This window comes from Myotis brandtii, unplaced genomic scaffold (assembly GCF_000412655.1).
Source record: "Myotis brandtii unplaced genomic scaffold, ASM41265v1 scaffold986, whole genome shotgun sequence".
NCBI classification, from domain to species: Eukaryota; Metazoa; Chordata; class Mammalia; order Chiroptera; family Vespertilionidae; genus Myotis; species Myotis brandtii.
This window is the reverse complement of record NW_005372102.1, coordinates 1,399,966-1,400,171: the sequence shown is the minus strand read 5'-3', so window position 1 is coordinate 1,400,171 and position 206 is coordinate 1,399,966.

Genomic DNA, 206 nt, shown 5'->3' with positions numbered 1-206 from the left:
GCACGTGCCTTTCTCTGGGCCCGGGCATTCCTGTGCGCTGAGGCCACCGGCCGCCCAGCCCACATGACCGGCGTCCCATTCACTCGGAGTGAGGGATTTCATTCACCCCGGCAGCCGCTGACCCCGCCTGCCCTCTGCTCTGGCACCCCCTCTGCCCAGGTGCCCCCTCTGCCCCAGGCACCCTCTCTGCCCCAGGCACCCCCTCT